The following is a 19,477-nucleotide window of genomic DNA, read 5'->3' on the forward strand; positions in this document are numbered from 1 at the left end:
AACTTCTTTTTTCTCCATATAGGGCTTGCTGCACTTGAATTTACTGTTGATACTGGTAATAGAAGAACTTCTTTGTATCCAAGGAAATTTATTTCAGGCCTTTGCACCAAAAATATAAAGAAAGATTTCCATGGCAAAAGTTTAACCTAAGATGTTTTCTTCTAGAAATGTCCTTAATGATTTTGCTCTTACCATTTTCCTTTGACTGACTCAGCCAATCAGGAATTCCATTTGCTCTAAAGATCTGCCTCCATCCACTTCTGTTTGATGTTCCTAATCTGTGTTGTTGTCCAAGGCAGCACTTGGAACCAATAAATGTAACGGTCTGTTCCTCAAACAATAATAAAAACTGAACCACATAAAGAAAATTCAGGTTTTCTCACTGGGATGAGGGATTGTGAGTTGCCAGACCCTAGAAGAACCTTTCAGAGAATCGGAGAGAACTCTGGGTCAGTTCCTCAGGGCTGATGGCAGAGTAAATCTTGCTACATGCCACACTACAGTACAGACTAGGATATTTGGGAACATCCATACAGGATTGCTAAATTAGTTTATCATTTTTTAGCACTAGATAAATCCCCTGTTCTCTTTTGAGAGAGAAGTGGTTTGGATCATTACTTTTATTTTGGGTATGCAACAAAGAGAGCCCACATGGTCTGGCTGGGGCTTCATTTTATGGCAACTAAAAATTGGGGAAGAAGTTCGGTAAGGAACGTTTTATTCACAAATGCGAAAAGCTGGGTCAGTATATGGCCTTACTAATGGGACTTAAATCAAGTTAGCCCTCAATTACTGTGCATGTATAATTATTAATTAACTGCTATTATGTTCTATTAAGATACGTTAAAAATATTAGATCTGTAAGGATAAAATGAAACACTAGGAGTTTAAGGAACACAACTCACTAGAAAGATCTTAAATAACCTTTATTATTCCGGATGTGGGGGGGGGGTGGATAGATAGCAACAAAAGAAAACAACAGAACCTGAAATAGGTTATGGAAGGTCTTTCTAAGAGATAATTTCAACACTTCAGCAAAACAACAGTATGCAGGAACATCCCAGAAGAGTGTTTAGAGGCAGGAGCTAGAAAAATGGAACACTTTGTATAATAACAATGGTATTAATTTGGTCTTCTACTTGAAAGAGGGTGAATAGAGAATAAATTAGAAGGGAAAAGAAGCGAAAAGAGATAAAAGTAGAAACTTTGAGGTACAAATTGGGAGACTAGATCTCATATTTGCATAATCGAAGAAATGCTTAGGAACAAAGATGTCTAATATTCTATTTAAAGCTTTTGCACATTAAGAGGTAAATCCCACTGTTTCCACAAGGTAGGATACAGATATCTTGTGTGAGTTTTTTTTGTTTTGTTTTGTTTTGTTTATTCTCATGTGTGTTTTTAAATTTGGGGTGAATTAAGAGTAAATTCTATTTCTGAGCTCAACATGTAGGACAAAAAGAAGCGATGCTAGAGAGTGGGATGACTACACATGGAATTAATTCAGTAGAGGCAGAAGGTTGGAGTGAGATGTGGCTGCTCTCAGGAATTTATGAATATTTGGGGAAGACATTGGCAGGTCCATTGGAAAGAGGTTTCTAGACAATTATCTATATTTAGATGAACAGAACTACTCCAGTTAATATATGGAGAAGAAAACCATAAAGATACCAAATGTACAAAAGAGAACTCTTAGTCAAAAAGAAGTCCTTCATGTGCAAATGGGTAGTTCAGAAGAAAATAATTCAGACAATCTGCCTGCTGACTTGTGTCATCCCCTTGCGAATCAAGTTTGGGCATCTTGTAGCATCCAGAATAATGTTTAAAATGAAACAGGATCCATGAGTAAGTTTTCTATTATAAGGAACCAAAGCCCATACTTTATAAGCAGAACATTCTTTAAATTTCAGTATTCCTTGCTCCTGTGTTTCCTTTGTGTTTAGTGAAATGTACTGGAAAATGACAAACTATCTTATGTCAAGTGTAATCAAGAAAAGGGCATGGCATCCATCCTTGGACCAGAGCTGTCAAAGACGAGTTGCAAACCCAGGTGAGTGGTGAAAGCAAAAGGAATGGGGTGGGAAGAGAAAGAAGAAAGTAAAAGAAAGTATACGTGAGAAGGTGGAGAGTGGTGGGAAGAGAAGAAGCAGGAGAAGGAAGATGAGAAGGAGGAAAAGGAGGAAGAAAAAGAGGAGGAGGGTAGGGCAGCCAGAAAAGAAGACAGGGAAGGCAGGAGAGGACACTGGGCAGCAGTGGTGAGAAGAGTATTAGACCCATGTGGCCAAAGAAACCAGCCTTTTACTCCTATTCTTGTTTCATTTTCTCAAATCTTAGAGCAGACCTCCAGTGTACCATTTGCACCATACCATACATACTAGATCTAGAGAAGTGACCAAATATCAAGTCCTAAAGAGGAATGAAGAATAGATTTTTTTTAAAGTATCTTTTTTTAAATCCTATTTTTAGTCCTGGAATGATGTAGAAGTATCTTAGATCATCCCAAAGTCTTATCCCAGGAATAGAAATGATGATGACTTCATGTTCAAAAGACTGCAAAGCATCGCTTGGGATAAGTTCCCGTGGCACTGATTTTTTTCAATTTATCATTTATTTCTGGTCAAATAATTAACTTTGCATAAACTGTTGTGACTTTTTTGACACTACACTTATAATTTTGACCGTTTATAAAACAACTAGATATATTAATGCTGACATGACAAAAAGTTAAAAGTCAAGATAGAATAAAAAGTAAATCAGTATGAAAACTACTAATGGGAAGAAATGTGCAAAAAGATAATATTAAGGCTTAACTTTGAAGCAATAATAAGGGTGGGAATAAAGGAAGCAGATTAGGGGAGATTTGTTGATGCCACAGCTGTGCAGCTGGCTCTCTCCCACACTTGCCGAGATTTCCTTTCTTACTTGATAGGAAAAGATACAAAATAAAACATATAGTGTAATAGGCAAATCTTCTGCCAGAGTTACTCAAAAATAACATAAGCAACTATTTAGAATATCAGCAAAGCACAGGAGAGCAAATCATGATGATGTTGATTATTAATAATAATCGTTTTAAGACTACATGGAATTTCAATATAAAGGTGTCAATGCAGATGTCATAGGGAAAGACATTTTTTGTCCTTCCGAAGGTACTTATAACAGTTTGACTACTCTTACTATTAGAGTTGGGATGGGGAAGGGAGTACCTAATTAATACTTTCAATATATACAGTCCTCAGAGGTCTTAATCTGACCCTGATCACAAAATCTATTTAAATTAACTAAAGGTAATTATTACCCTTTTAAAGCCTATGAAAAGACCATACAGGGGCGCCTGGGTGGCTCAGATGGTTAAGTACCTGCCTTCGGCTCAGGTCATGATCCCAGCGTCCTGGGATCGAGCCCCACATCGGGCTCCTGGCTCAGCGAGGAGCCTGCTTCTCCCTCTCCCTCTGCCTCTCTCCCTGCTCATGCTTTCTCTCTCTCTCTCTCTCTCTCAGTATCTCTGTGTCTCAAATGAGTAAATAAAATCTTAAAAAAAAAAAAAATTAAAGTTTAAAAAAAAAAAGACCATACAACTTCATAATGTAGATCAGAGGTTCCTGTTTTAGTGTTGGTTTAATTAGAGTAAGGATGGCATCTACATTATAATGACAAAGACACCCCATGTAATAAGATGCATATACAGAACATGATTTGACTTGCCTGAAAACTAAATCTTTGATACATCAAAGTAGTTTGTGAATTTCAAGAAGATTCACCATTCATAGTCTAAAATGTTCTTTCACGTTCACTTTCAATATAAGAAAATTGCTAGTTTGTTTTTTTTCATAGAATGTAGATAATGTTACTCTACTATTCTGCTACCATTTTGTGGATTTAAGAGCATTGACACATCTCCAAACACTTTTTCTCACCTCCAGGGACCTAGAGTCAAAGGCTTGTATAGTGCCCATTAGAGAGCCCAGACATGTAGGCCAGTCTTAAGTTCCACGTATGTAGGATGCATAGGCACCTAGTTACCTTCCGCACAGCAACTCATTAGCATACTTTATAAATGCCATCTTAATTATTAAGACATACTTATACAATTCCCAATATCAAGAATAAAATTAATTCTCTTTTGGAGCAATCATAGAAAAGAAAAAAAAAAACCTCTTATATGCAGAAGACACTCGCACTTTCTTACTGCCTGTTCTCGCTTCCTAAAGGCTAGGTTTCATCAGTCAACTTAGAGTTCTCTCTGATTCTTCTTTCAAAATTGAAGCATTAAGGTTGTTAAAACTGTCTTTCCTTTGAACTTCACATGCCACCTGCTGGATTGTGGAGAGGCAAAAGCATCTTTATTGATAGTACTTAGGGATTTCTGCTAATTAAGACCTGTTCACCTGAGCCAAGCAAGTGGCCACACGCCATTTATGAATAAATGTTCTTTCTTCCCGATCTTACCTGTCTTTTTATGCATTAGTTAAGATGAGTAGAAAATGATGTTTGACTGGCAACTTATTCTGGCACTAATCTATTCTGCACAAGGGAAAGAAACTAGAAATAGAGGAGATATAATATTTAAGGTATTTTTGTGTGTGTGTGTGTGTGTGTGTGTTTGTGTTTCTTTGCTAGTCTGTTTAGCTCATTTTTTTAATGTAGGAACATGTAATAATTTAAAGATGAATTTAAGTTTTGAATTGATGACCTCTTTTTCATAAAGATAACAACTAACCACATTGTATTTTTAAATAGATAACTAATTCAAACACTGCTTAAACAATTATATATACCACTTTAAAAAAGAATAAGCCTATAAGCCCTATACTCAGTGTTATAAGATAATTTAAATATTTTCCACTAAAAACTTTAATTCTTATTAAATTCAGGAGACACCTGAACAATACACATATACGTAAGTGCTTTGACATCTACCACTGAGTTACTGAAATATCCATTTCAAAACCCATCTTACCACAATCAATCAAGTCTTTCAACAGTGTACAGAGAAAATAAATATCTCAAACTGTCTATTCAAGTGTCCTTAAAGCTTAAAGAGCCTTAGATGGGATTATCATCAAAGAATGAAACAATATATTAAAATTTCGAGAACTGTGTTACAGAAGAGTAATCTTTCCACTTAGAAAGCAAATTATATTAACATACGTTCACCACAGTTTTTTACACACACTGCCACACACACACAGTTCATCTGGGGAACATATTATTACTACAGGACAGTATCACAAAAGCATGGCTGAGGACACACTACACACGATCGCTCATTCTCTGTAGGCAGTTTAACTTCTAGGCTTGGGGTAAGTGGGCAGTGATGGAGGGTGTGGTAGGACAAAAGAGTAGAGAGATCAGAGATGAATGAGGCAAACGGCAGCTTCTACGCTTCTGTGGCTCTCAAATTCACTGGAGTCCTGCTGATGGGCAGAGAAAAGTGATCAGTAGCTTGGACAAAAATGGCAACTTCAATGAAACTACTAATTGTGACACCTGGTCTTACTTTAAATCTACACTTGCAGAACACCAGAGTAACCTAATGGATTTATAGGAGGCTTTTCTATACTGACACACTTCAAGGCTGAAACTTCGAAGATAAATGTCAGCCCTGAAGGCAATTGCTTTAGTCAATTCTAAGAGACTGAAAAGATACCGTGAACACAAAGTGGTTGTCTACTTCAGGGAAAGAAGGCCCCATACACCTAGTTCAAGCTTGAAATCTGGGGGTCATTCTCGTCACTTCTCTTTTCCTAACCCCCAACAACCACCGCATCACAAAATTTGGCCAATTTTACTTCTAAATCAATCTCCTAAATCCCATTTACCTATATATTCTCATTATCACTAATTTAAACTGCTCCAATCTCCTGCCTGATTATTACAATGGTCACATGTTCCTTGTTAATTCTTGCCATCTCCAATCTGATTTCAAACTGCACCCAGAGTAATTATTTTAAAATACGACATTAAGCAAGTATTTGCTGAGAGGCAAGGGTTAACTTGTCCCAGAGAGATTCCCTGGGCCTTCTGCAAAGATCCACGGGAACTGAGCTTAGGACAGTCAATGGTGGGATGCCTGGGTGGTTCAGTAGGTTAAGTGTCTGCCTTCAGCTCAGATCATGATCCCAGGCTCCAGTCCCACATCGGGCTCCTTGCTCAGCAGGGAGACTGCTTCTCCCTCAGCCTCTGGCTCCCTCTACTTGTGCTCTCTCTCTCTCTCTCTGTCTCTCTGACAAATAAATAAAATATTAAAAAAAGACAATCAATGGTGACCAACTACAAGGCTTGAACTCCAGGCCCCTCTGATACCAAGGGAAGGGCCTGTGCTTCCCCAAACATGGACAGTAATGTGGAGAATTCTACTACTTACTTGCTACGTCATATACCAGGGAACCCTAGTGCCCTGATCAAACCACACCCACAAACTGAAGCAGGATAGGGCTGGGACCAAGTTTCTGCCTCCTTCTACTGCTGTCTTTTTTCTGCCCTTGATTACACAGTGCTTCCCTAATCATGTACCTTCAAAGCCCCATGGATCAAGTGTAGGATTTCTCCTGAAGTTTGGTATCTGGACTTGCTACACCTCTGTATTCTAGAATACAAGTGCACCTTCTACTAAGCCTATCTTCATGAGTTAAATTTGGGGTTAAATCCCCAAAATGCCATCTCAGCATGTTTGGTATCCTTGTTCGCATGACAACAGCCCAGTTTAAAACCTTTCTGGGGCACCACATCACTCAGGATAAATACCAAAACACTTGCCATGGAATGCAAAGCCTAGCATGACCTGGCTCCTATCTCTTCTTCTAGATTCGCTTTGCACCATTGTTCACTCTGTTTCAACTAACTGTCCTTCCTTTATTTTTCACAAATACAAGATCTTTTTTCTGTATCAGTGTCTTCAAACTGGTCTTCCCTATGCTGGAACATTCTCTTCTACTCAGTCTTTTGATCTAAAATCAGAAGTCACTTCTCTGAGGAAGCTCTCCCTGATCTTCTAGACTAAGTGTGGCTACCCTTTTATAGATCTTATATTGTTTAGCAAAAAGACAAAAACAAACAAAAAACAGGTGTCTTTTATGATTTTTTATTTTTATTTTTATTTTTATTTTTTTTAAAGATTTTATTTATTTATTTGACAGAGAGATAGACAGAAGAGCACAAGCAGAGGGAGTGGCAGAGGGAGAGGGAGAAGCAGGCTCTGCACTGAGCAGGGAACCCGATGCGGGACTCGATCCCAGGACCCTGAGATCATGACCTGAGCCGAAGGCAGACGCTTAACCATCTGAGCCACCCAGGCGCCCTGATTTTTTATTTTTAGCTGTTATTCCTAATTTGAAGTTGAATCCTAATTGGAAAGGTTCATACTATTAATCAATGGTGCACAAACTTTATTTATAGCAGAAATATTTTCAATGTACACATTCACTCCAAAAAAGACCACTTCGTATACATTAATTGAATTCTTGGTCCCCTCAAATAGCAGTAGAATGCTATTCCTACTTTCTTCCCATAGCATTTGATACTTCTCCCTCACAACTCTTACCATAGGTGAATTATATGACTAAGTGTGAGATTTTTAATTTATCTCTAGTTTTCCCTCTAGATTATATTTTCTGCATGTGAGATAAACTTTGCCTGTTTTCTTAACATTGTGCTATTACATATCACAGAGCCTGGCACATAATAGGTATCCCATGTTATTTGTTGAGAGATAAATAAGTATTTCAAAATGAGTGTCATTTCTAATATGAAAAAAAGAATAAATAAGAGGTATTAAAATTTTAAAAATTAAAAATGATATGTGACAGTTTTAGAAAATTAGGAAAAAGAATAAAAAATAATATTATTCTCAATTTCATTGGTCAAACATCTATTCAGCTTTTTTTGTTTACATTTAGTAAAACACAATTTCTACATCACAAAAATATATGTTACTACTTTACTCACAAATAAGGCAAGGAAAAAATGGAAGGACTAAGAGGGTAGGACTGGGGACCCAGCTGACAGGATAGAAGATCCTGTAGCATGAAAAGAATGAACAGAAGAACATGCATTCCTCCCATGGTTTTTATGAGGGGATATGGTAAGCTGAGACATTCAATGAATTCTTTGTTTCTCTTTTTTTAAGATATATGTTTGAGGGAGTCTCATTTGCTAAATGTCTTTGGAAACAGGCAAGAGAAACAGATGAGAATTATCAGATCCAATAGTGGCTAATGTACAAGATGTTCTACACCTAATAGAGAAACAAGATGTAGAAAAATCACCAGGACCAGATGGCAGTTCTTATGTCCTTTCATATGCAGGATTTTCCTCACTAAAACAGAGAAGAAGCACAAAAAATGTACATGGGTTTAGTCTAAGTGCACAGAGCTGGGGGAACAATAAGTCAGTCCATTTCTATGGCTGCTGTCTTTCACTAATATTGCATTTAGAAATAAAGAAGCAATAGAAGTGTCACCCTCTATCAAAATCTTCTGTAACTTTCATAACCATAAAATTCAGTCTGAAAACAAAATAAAATATTTCCACAAAGAACCTATGCCTAATCATATAATAATCTAAATAAAGTGAATATTTTACAGTACATCTGCAATTAGATGCAATGACACTCTACAATATAAACACATACAGTAGATTTGTATTTTTTCTTCATCTTTTAATATGAGATTATTCAATTCTAGTTCTGATATTTCCAGCCAGAAGGGATCTAGACAGCTGGTTGAGTGAGTCATTCCACATATTCTGAGAGACAAGAATGAGATTCATTTGCTCTTTGCTTATGGGGATATATTAATGAATCTTTAATCTTGCTCTCACTGTCCCCTATGGCCATGATGCATTTGCAGAGAAAGCAGGTTTACATAGCAGAAAGGCTTCTGTCAATAGTATTAAACCTGCTGTTATTTATCTTCCTACTCTTGGAATATGGAGGAGAGGGAGAAGGAAGAAAAAGAAAAAAAAAAAAAGAGAGAGAGAGAGAGAATGTTGCATTTGTTGAACAATAAATCAAGGATTCTCTTCTAGTTTAGTGCCCACCCCACCCCACACTTGTGGTTGTTACTTATAATTGTGAAGCTGAATCCTAGTGGGGAAGCCCATGATATTAACCAACTGTTCTGGAAAGATGTGTTTATGGTGATTGAAGCAATGTGGAAACACATATTCGCTCTTAAAAATGGCCAGTCTTTGCTTTCCTTACACTTAAATCTTCTTTTAAAAGATTTCACGCTGCATCCTCTCTTTGGTGGGGACTGACTATTCTGAACCATTCACTACTAAGATTACTGTTAGAATTAGTCCTGGATAACAGATGCTTTGATCATAACAAACAAACAAAGATTGTGGAGGTAAACAGAGTCAGGACTTTTAAAGTAGATCATACTATGCCTAATGCTTAATCAAAAACAACCACTATTTTTGTTTGACTTATAAGTGATTTCATGTTTTACTAGGGTTTGTGGTGTGGAAAAAGGAGGGTAAGATGAATACTTGAGGGAGAGGAGCAGAAATAGTGGGATGAGCCCGGGTTGTTGAAAAGCTCAAGGCCAGGAAAAAGGAGACAGGAGGCGAAGCTCTACATTGTGTTGTTGCATCGTTCTGTGGACAATGATCCCTGCAGCTGCGTGATGCAGAAACTCTAGAGATAAGAGCCTTCCCAGTATGGTTTTCAAGTTCTTTCTATCAAGAGCAGGGGAGAGCACATGGATATGACCAGGGGTTCTAGACTGTTGTTCCTTGTGTTCCTTTCTGTCTTTGACCTGAGGAAAGAATATGCTGAACTAGGGGTGCACTGGTCATGTGAAGTAGGGGAAACAGGGAAGAAAACCTAAGCTAAAAACCAATCAAATCCCACTCTATCCAAAAAGCTTTTTTACAGTCCCACCATTATAAACTCTCCCCTTGGGAAGGGTACCCATTCCAACTGCTATCAAATGGCTCTATGTTGTCAGAGCACCTCCCTCTGACAGTTTGAAAGCACGAGCGAGGCTGGGCTGCCTAATGGGTACTAGAGGGGGCAGAGTGCAAAAGAACATGCAAGTATTAGGGTGAGAGACAAACAGGAAGATGTAGAAAGACTAATTTGACTCACTTCACACCATAACTATGGCTAGTACTCTGAAGGCACAATGATCAGAGCATGTTCAGTTTTATTTATACCATTTCCCTTCTGTCCCTTCCTTTTCATTCCTTCTGCCATTGTAAGCTTTCTTGCTGTCCTTCTGAGAACATAGTAAAAACCTCCCGTTTTTCATTTCCCTAAACCCCTTCCAAAGTGTTTCATTTTCCTAAAATACAGATTAGCTGTTTGCTACCACCATCAAACACCTCTATATTTCATAGAGACAAGTGCAAACACCCCACTGTTGCAGGCAAGACCCTCATGACCTGGTCTCTCTCTAACTTGCCTTGTCCCACAACTGACAATGAGTGCTCTGCTTCAAGTCCACCGAGTCATTGGTCATTCTCCAAATATGGGCTATGCACATTGAGGATGCTGTGCTATGATGATGTCAATTCTTCATTTAGGAGTTCCCTTCTCTTTTTTATCAAGTAGCCCAACGCATCCCTCCATGCTTCTCACACCTCTGAAGGCTTCAGGGCTTCCGTGCTCATGAATTCAGGGCTCCTTCTTTGCTTCTGGGTTACTGCACACTTTTCCATTCTTCACTGTATTAGGATTTGTTATTGTAGGTGAATCAATGTAACTAATTTCAAGTTCTTTGGAATAAGGTTCCTATCTTACTCTTCTCAGAATATCTACAAGGTTTGCCATCTAATATTCTCATTGAACAGTAGTTGAATGACCAGCTAATTATTAGAAAAAGTAAGTTTATGCGAAAGCCATTACACAAAAACTGAAGTCAATGGAACATGAGGAATATACATCTTAATGGAGACAAAATTCCTTCCCAACTGGAATTGTAGACATGTATATGGGATTAATACTTTAGATTCAATAAAAGTCTTCCTGAGGTAAACATTCACCTTTCAATAAAGATGAGAGAAATATTAAGGTTGTGTGAAGGTATTTCAGTGTCTATGCTATCACACCACATGATTAATCTCCTGAGTATGAAGGTAAAAGAAAAAAATGTGCAGAGGTTAAGAACATGGACGTTGGGGCCTGACCTGAGTTCAAATCTTCGAATTGTCACTCACTGACTTTGTGACCTTGGGCAAGGTGGTCAACCTCTCTAATCCCGAAGGATAATAATACTTCTAGGACTTACTGTAAAATAATGTTTAAGTGTTTTACAAAAGGCATGACAGAATAATGGTAGTTGTCATTTATTGAATAACTAGGATACACACATACATATTTTGTCTAAGAATGATCATGCTAATGTAAGTGAACCTTGAAGGCCTTGAAATTTTGAATACATCTTCATTACAAATATATAATGACTTGAAGCATATGACTTTAGTTCATCCAGTGTTGGTTTGACCTAAACATTTTAAAATAAAGCCAATTCATCAATTCTACACGCCAAGGTAGAATAGAAATTCAAATGCATATGAAACAATGAATTCAAGTCTGAGTAGTCAAGTGGCACAGAGAAGAAATAAATGAAAACACAAACAACTATTAAAAATAAACTTCTGAAGCAAAACCACTTTTTTCTTTCTTATTCATCTTGCTGGCCTTATAGAATTATTTAACATGCTCATCCCTAGTACCTTTGTTGCTTTATTTTTTCAGTGAGGTTAAAAGTCACAGATAGAAGCAGTCCCATTGTACATTCCTAATGGGAAATATCAGTTAGTCATATTTTGTGCATTTGGTGACAAAACTCATCCAGAGGCAGAGAAGACAATCCCCTTCCCAGTGAGGAATTTACCAAAGGCATCATCAAAATCAACATCAAACAGTGAAGGCAGGTATTAGACAGCTGTTAGTTAACTGCACTTTCCTAGAGGTAGAAAACTCAATTCCTATTTATAACTAAATAGTGAAGTATGGGCATAGATATTAAAAATTTACTTCCTTTGGTTCTTTTTTTTGTTTTTATTTTGATATGTGGAAAAGCAGATTGACCATAAAAAATACATTTCTGAGAATTGTTTTCAGTGAAGGTGTCAGTGTAATAAGATATCTCTCAGAAAACTGTAATACCCTGGAATGTGGCACGAAGTTAGATATAAACAATCATGGTTCTCTCATTTTGAAAAAATAGCAAGATGATTTGACTGACTTGTCTGTCATCATTTAAATTGTGCTAATTGGGCTGTGAGGGTTTTCAGTTTCTTTTCCCTCTGTTTCACCCCCAAATTCCCTAACAACAAACATTTATTGAGTACTTGGCTCTGTGTTCAGAACTGCAGACAAGGGGCTCCTGGGTGGCTAAAGCAACTGACTATTGATTTCAGCTCAGGTCATGATTTCAGGATCACGAGACTGAGCCCCTGTCTGGCTCTGTGCCAGGCATGGAGTCTGCTTAAGATTCTCTCTCTTCCTTTCCTTCTGCTCCTCCCCCTTGAGCACATGAACTCTCTCTCTCCAAAAAAAAAAAAAAAAAAAAGAAAAGGCACTTGCATTTCACTAAAGTTACCTTTATATTCACAATGCTTTAAACAGAAAGCTTCCTCTTTACAAATATGGGATGGAGTATTGATGCATAAATTCATTTTATATTTTTTTTGAAGAAGAAATTTAATTAGCCTTTAAAAGAAAGGAATTGTAAACAGGTGACTTCAGTAATTGGGGCTTAAATATAATGAGTCCATTTAGAAATAATGCCACCTTACATTTTCAATGACACTTAATCATTTATTCACTTACATAATTTTTTACATTCATTTATTTTCATTTAATCATTCTGACCTCCCTGTGAAGCAAGCATTGTTTACCTCCAATTTTTGGATGGGCAGGCTAATGCCTAGAGAAACCATTTTATTTGCCCATCAAATCACATGTAGAGCAATAGTTAAGAGAGCTAGGAATAAAAATCTGTCTCTGAAAAAGAAAAAAATATCTGGCTCAGTTCTTATTGTGTTATGGGATTCAGGGATCACTGTACACATGAGAAGAATTCCAGATCACGTAGTTCTACCTCATGACTTCATTATCTACTGCTTTAGATTCTATATCTTGAAACCCAAACTAATAGATTTACCTCATAGGGGCAGATTACACAAATAGATTAGTATCTATAACATTGCATATACTCTGTTTATAAATATTTCAAGAAAATAGATTTGAAATGTTTACCATTACAAGCACACCAAATATATTTTAAAATTTATTTGACTTAGAATGCCCTTTAGCACTTTTCAGTATTTCCATATTATGTCAATAGAAGGAGTAACAAATCAAGTTGAATCTTTTCTTTTTTTGTCACAGCCTGCAAGTTGCTTGTAATATTGTCAGTATTAGTATATTTATTCAGTACTTGTTTCTTCTACATGGAGTTCAAAATATGCAACTAAAAGGTTTTGCCCTCCATGCTAGCTAATAGAAATGTCCAGTTAATAGAATGCTAAGTAAGCCTATTTTACCTTATTTGATTCACAACCATTTTTAGAAAGAGCAAAGAAAAATGATTACTTAAGCAAATTGCCTGGCAACACTGCATTCAAGTTACTCCGTATGTGACCTCATTCCACTTCCTATGTAGGATGTAAGAACAGGAAAGAAATTTAGAGGCCTTCTGGTCTACCCACTTCTTTTTATATTTGAGGAAAGTTATACGCAAAGAGGAGAAACAGCTTATTGAAGACCTAGTAACAAGTTTTCTCTACTCCAAATTTTCTTGAATTATTTAGAGGTTGGGATGGCCCTGACTTCCATTCCAGCCGTGTATGTGTGTTTCATATCCTGGGTGTATGATAGAAGATATCTGTGGTAGAGTGGTAGAGATCAGCACCAATATTTTTAAATTGTGGGGTTGGGGAAGTTCTGAGTAGATGACATCCTTCTGTTAAATACAATACTTCCTACTTGGCAATGATTTTATCTTATTAATGTGAGTGCTTTAAATGGTAGGTTCCTCATACGCAGTTTCAAAATTTACATAAAGTTCTCAACAGTGAATCATGTACAATTTAGTGCTTTTAAGCAGTGAAGGTTTATCCCTGTCTTATTTAAAAGACAGGCAACTTTCAATTATGAAGTGATTGGTTTTAGGGTATTTATTTTCTTGGCCATTTGATTTTCTTTATCACTCTCTAATTTTTTTTCCAATTTTTTGATTTAAATGTATTTTACTATTTACTAAAATCTCTGGTTTAAATAGGAGAACTAAAATAAATAAATAAATAATACAAACTGATTTCTTCACTCTGGTTTAAAAAAAAAAAAAAAGCTTGAAGAAAAGGACAGTGCACCATTGACCAACATGACCTTTCTGTTTTACTTTCTGTAAATTAAACTTACCCAAGCTATCTCTATTCACTGTGGCAATATGGAAATGAAATTGGTTTAAGGAGAAATGACAAATTTTGTGTTAAGTCCTTTCCATGGGGCTAGGGAAAAGAGTGCATACCTACAGTCATTGTCAATAATGGATACAGATATAGAATATGATTGCTTTAGAGCAGGATAGAGTGATAGAAATTAGGTCTCTGCATACATCAAGACTTAACAAAATTGAGGTGAACTGGTTCAGTCAAATTGCACATAGACCAATAGGAACAATGTTAAAAGTAAATATTTACTGTTTGAAAGCCAATACACATCAAGATAGCATTGGAATTCTTAAATAGTCCTATTTTTTTAATAGAGGAGAAGTTCACAGATTTTTTTAAATTGAGGGCAAAGGAAATATAATTTCAAATTAATATCTTTTTAGCATCATACTTAGGGAAATTATGTGCATACAGTCATGGAACATTTTGATCAAATGTTTAAATCTAATTCACTTATACATAGCATCTTTCAAATACTGTTTTCCAGTGAAAGATAATAAAATGAGATAAAGCTTTTATGAAATTTAGTGCTGAAACTTATATAAGCATCAAGGTAAAACGGAGCCAAGCCATTGAGTGGTAAAATGTAAAAAAAAAAAAAAAGACAGAAATTACTTATATGCTATTATGGTGCAGGGATAAGTAAAGACGGATACCTGGGCAAACAGGGACAAGACTAATATTTCATATATTCATAACTTGTAATCATGTGACTAAACCAAACCTACCCAAAATCTAATTATGTCTTAATTGAAAAAAATGACTTAAAATGTATAAAAAGAAAAAAAAATGAGAATCGTGACTGTTATACTTTTCCAGAATATTAAAGAAATTATCCAGAATATTATACAGATTTTATACAGATTATCCAGAATATTCCAGATTATTATTTTCCAGAATATTATACAAATTATCATTTTTCTGAAAGACCAGGAAGATCTAACTATATACTGATTAGTTAATTAAATGATGGATTCATTCATCATTCCATCACAGAGTGCCTATTAGGTGCTGGCACTGGTGTAGCAGAGTGTGGGAGTGGGTAAATAGAGCATCAAACCCCATGCCCTTATGAAGCTTATTTTCTATTAGGAAATAGAGAATATTAACCCAAGGGGGAAAAATGATAATTTCAAATTGTTTTCAGTATTATCAAAGAAATAAAACAGGGCAGATATAATAGTGATTAACTGCAGGTAGAGGTCCTGAAGAGGTTTACTTTATGTTGTGATAATCAGTGACTTGAGCAGGACTAATTAGGAAACAAAAATGAGAATCACAAATTAAGTGTTACCACTGTGTAGCAAAGAAGTTAGAGACATAGGATAAAGAAAAATACCATAAATGAAATATTAAGTTCAGTAGGCCAATGGAAGGAACATGAAAATTCTAACAGTGGAGAAGAGGAATTCTTGTTCTGTTTTCATTGCATTCCAGAGTTTAAATGTGCTCAGAATAAAATGGACACTATTAAGGAGGTGAAAGACCTATAATCTGAAAACTATGAAACACGGATGAAAGAAATTCAAGATGACACTAAGAAATGGAAAGACATTCCCTACTCATGCATTGGAAGATCAAATATTATTAAAATGTCTATATTACCCAAAGCAATCTGCACATTTAATGCAATCCCTATCAAAATACCAAGAGGATTTTTCACAGAATTAGAACAAACAATTCTTAAATTTGTATGGAACCACAAAAGATCCCAAATAGCCAAAGCAATCTTGAAAAAGAAAAGCAAAGCTGGAGGCATCATAATTCCAGACTTCAAGTTATATGACAAAGCTGTAGTGATCAAGACAGTATGCTACTGGCACAAAAATAGGCACAAAGATCAATGAAACAGAATAGAAAACCCAGAAATAAACCCACAAGTATATGATCAATTAATCTTCAACAAAGCAGGAAAGAATATCCAGTGTAAAAAAAGACAGTCTCTTCAACAAATGGTCTTGGGAAAAGTGGACAGCAATATGCAAAAGAATGAAACTGGACTACTTTTTTACACCATATACAAAAATAAGTTCAAAATGAATTAAAGGCCTAAATCTGAGACCTGAAACTATAAAAATCCTAGAAGAGAACACACTGCAGTAACCTCTTTGACACTGGCTATAGCAACTTTTTTCTAGATATGTCTCCTAAGGCAAGGGAAACAAAAGCAAAAATAAACTATTGTGACTACATCAAAATAAAAAGTTTCTGCACTGCAAAGGAAACAATCAACCAAACTAAAAGGAAATCCAAGGAATGGGAAAATACATTTGCAAATGACATGTCCAATAAAAGGTTAGTATCCAAAATATATAAGAACTGATACAACTCAACACCCAAACACCAAATAATTCAATTAAAAAATGGACAGAAGACATGAACAGACATTTCTCCAAAGAAGACATACAGATGCTCAACAGACACATGAAAATATGTTCATCATGACTCACCATCAGGGAAATGCAAATCAAAACTACAATGAGATATCACCTCACATCTGTCGGAATGGCTAAAATTAACAACACAAGAAACAACAGGTGTTGGTGAGGATGTGGAAAAAAGGAACCCTCTTGCACTGTTGGTGGGAATGTAAACCAGGGCAGTCATTGTGGAAAACAGTAATGGAGGGTCCTCAAGAAGTTAAAAATAGAACTACCCTATGATCCAGCAATTGCACTACTGGGTATTTACCCAAAGAACACAAAAACACTAATTCAAAGGGATACATGCACCCCTATATTTATAGCAGCATTATATAAAATAGCCAAGATATGGAAGCAGCTCAAGTGTCTATCGATTGACGAATGGATAAAGATATGGTGTTAAGCCATAAAAAAGAATGAAATCTTGCCACTTGCAGTGACATAGATGGAGCTAGAAAGTATAATGTTAAGCAAAATGAGTCAGTCAGAGAAAGACAAATACCATATGATTTCATTCATATGTTGAATTAAAGAAATAATACAAATGAACAAGGGGAAAAAAAGAGAGATACAAACCAAGAAACAGACTCTCATCAATAGAGAACAAACTGATGGTTACCAGAGGGGAGGTGAGTGGGGGGGGTGGGGGGCAGAATGCATGAAATAGGCCACAGGGATTAAGGAGCACACTGGTTGTGATAAGCACTGGATGATATATAGAATTGTTGAATCACTATATTGTACACATGAAATTAATATAACATTGTAGGTTAATGGAATTAAAATAAAAACTTAAAAAGTTAAATACATACATAAATACAACTGAAAAATAGAGGGAAAAAAAGAGAATAAAATGGACACTATTGCTGAAATGCAGGAAGAATCCGTGGGAGCCCTAATAAATACTTAATGTATTTTCCTTGGGTAGACTTCCCCAAGTTTTGGTCCCACTTCTCTTTGTCTTTTCCATAGACCCTTGGTTTGTTTGTTTGTTTGTTTATTTATTTATTTATTTATTTAATTTGTCACTTATGGGGTATAGCTTCCTCTCTAACATGGTTTTTCATTTCTCTATTTTCTAAGTAAATGTCACACTCCACCAATTATGGCCAGAGTAGGGCATGGAGAGAAAAGAGAAGTGGATAGGGAATATAATGTTTGTGATTTTCCTAAGGATGTCTTCAATTCTGTTCTAGCAGTCCTTTGCGGGTTAAAATGATTTAGTTGGGTAGGAGAGAATAAATGTTAGAAGGAATGAAATAGATAAAATGAAGGCTTCAACAACTGAGGCAGTTCTCTGCTCTTCCCTTTAAAACAAATGTGACCATAGAGCATGGGCCATCATCAAGAAAAATCACAGTGCTTTGCTTTTCCACTGGTATGGTGTGAAGAATTAAAATGGGGACCAGCAATGTCCATCTTTATTCACTCTCAGGACTTTTCTCAAAGAGCTGCCTCCCAGATTTCTGACATTTTCACAATTTCATCTTTTTGCCTTCAGAATCCGATACCGTCTGAAAGCAAGGACAGCTCACGACAGGAAGTTTGGAGTCCTGCTTGGTAGTATTACTTTCTCCAGTGCAGAATTAAGCAATGTCCACATTTTTAAATAAGGGTTGACATTAATGTTAATAATCTAGAAGGGCACTGATGACATTTTTCTTTTTTTTTAAAGATTTTATTTATTTATTAGAGAGAGAGAGAGCACGCATGAGCAGGGGGAGGGGCAGAGGGAGAAGGAGAAGCAGAATCCCCGCTGAGCGTGGAGCCCAACACTGTGATCCCAGGACTCTGGGATCCTGAACTGAGCTGAAGGCAGATGCTTAACTGACTGAGCCACCCGGGTACCCCTGATGACATGTTTCTAACCCAACATCTGCTAAATTAAAAACACATGAGGCTAGCCTTTTATTTGTCAGTGAAAAGGTAGGAAGTCTGTTCTTCAACAATATGACGGATGGCAGGGACAGAAAGAAAGTGTAGGGAAATGAGGAGTGACAATTTACTCAACTGAAGCTGAACTGAGGGAAAAGAGCTAAAGGTAAGAAAACAAGCTCTTAATTGAAGGATAAAGGTGAAGCAAAAAGGCAAATTGGTTTTGTTTAGTTAAGAAGATTAATGAGATAAAGTCAGGAAGATGCTATAAGTTTCATTATGTACATTAAGTAGTTCCTATGTTAGGGATCAAAAAAGCAGTTTGGCAGTACAAGCAAATGAGCCTGGCAAGCAGTTCTCAGGAGAAAAATATGAGCCGTGTGTACTGCAATGATGATAAAGGAATAAAAAAAGAGTGCATTAAGTTTCCCAATATCGAATTAAGCTTACCAGGTGCAGTTTTACTAGCACTCTGTTATTTACTAGTATCTGTAAATGACATTCTAGAAAAGACCCACATTTTTTTTTTTCATAGCATTTTCCTGGTTAGAAAAAGAGTTTGGGGGGTGCCTGGGTGGCTCAGATGGTTAAGCATCTGCCTTCAGCTCAGGTCATGATCCCAGGGACCTGGGATCGAGCCCCACATCAGGCTCCCTGCTCAGTGCAGAGCCTGCTTTCTCCCTCTCCCGCTGCCATTCCCTCCGCTTGTGCTCTCTGGCTCTGTCTATCTCTCTGTCAAATAAATAAATAAAATCTTTTAAAAAAAAAAA

Source organism: Phoca vitulina, unplaced genomic scaffold, assembly GCF_004348235.1.
Source record: "Phoca vitulina isolate PV1807 unplaced genomic scaffold, GSC_HSeal_1.0 scaffold8, whole genome shotgun sequence".
NCBI lineage: Eukaryota > Metazoa > Chordata > Mammalia > Carnivora > Phocidae > Phoca > Phoca vitulina.